Raw genomic sequence first — 399 nt, 5'->3', positions numbered from 1 at the left:
CAATTCGAAAATCAACTTGCGGAGGAGTTCGATAATCACCCTCATTTAGTAAAGCCATGGAAATTGAAAAGGGATTCTTAGATGATCGTTGATAATGCAATCGGTGAAAATCAGGAGTAGAAAGAAAGCTGCAAAACCCTTTACACACACACCTGAATCTGGAAAGGCTCTTCACTGGTAGTCGTGAAAATATGTCCAACACATCAAATCGTAGCTGGTCAGGCTTCTTCATCACCTTCTCTTTTACCTTTTCTGAAAGCGTCATCTCCATCCCCTTCTTCTTCCTTTATACCTTGGATCGACGATTCTTCCCGTCGATTATATATAGGCAAGAAAATGAGAGTTCGAAGCCGGTTAGGTCTCTAATTAATCAGCTGAATATATTAATTATTATATTTA

At 38.8% G+C, this 399-nt stretch overlaps 1 protein-coding gene across 1 annotated transcript in view; it reads left to right on the top strand.

Moving 5' to 3' along the window:
• Window positions 1-399, top strand: part of LOC110423422 (putative methylesterase 11, chloroplastic) — a 5,901-nt gene that overhangs the window by 1,044 nt on the left and 4,458 nt on the right. The window lies entirely within an intron of this gene.

The sequence above is a fragment of the Theobroma umbraticum genome, unplaced genomic scaffold (assembly GCF_002168275.2).
Source record: "Theobroma umbraticum cultivar Fairchild unplaced genomic scaffold, ASM216827v3 scaffold_20.0, whole genome shotgun sequence".
Classification (NCBI taxonomy): Eukaryota; Viridiplantae; Streptophyta; class Magnoliopsida; order Malvales; family Malvaceae; genus Theobroma; species Theobroma umbraticum.
Note: the sequence above shows the minus strand (reverse complement) of the source record. Positions and strands in the feature narration are given on the sequence as shown.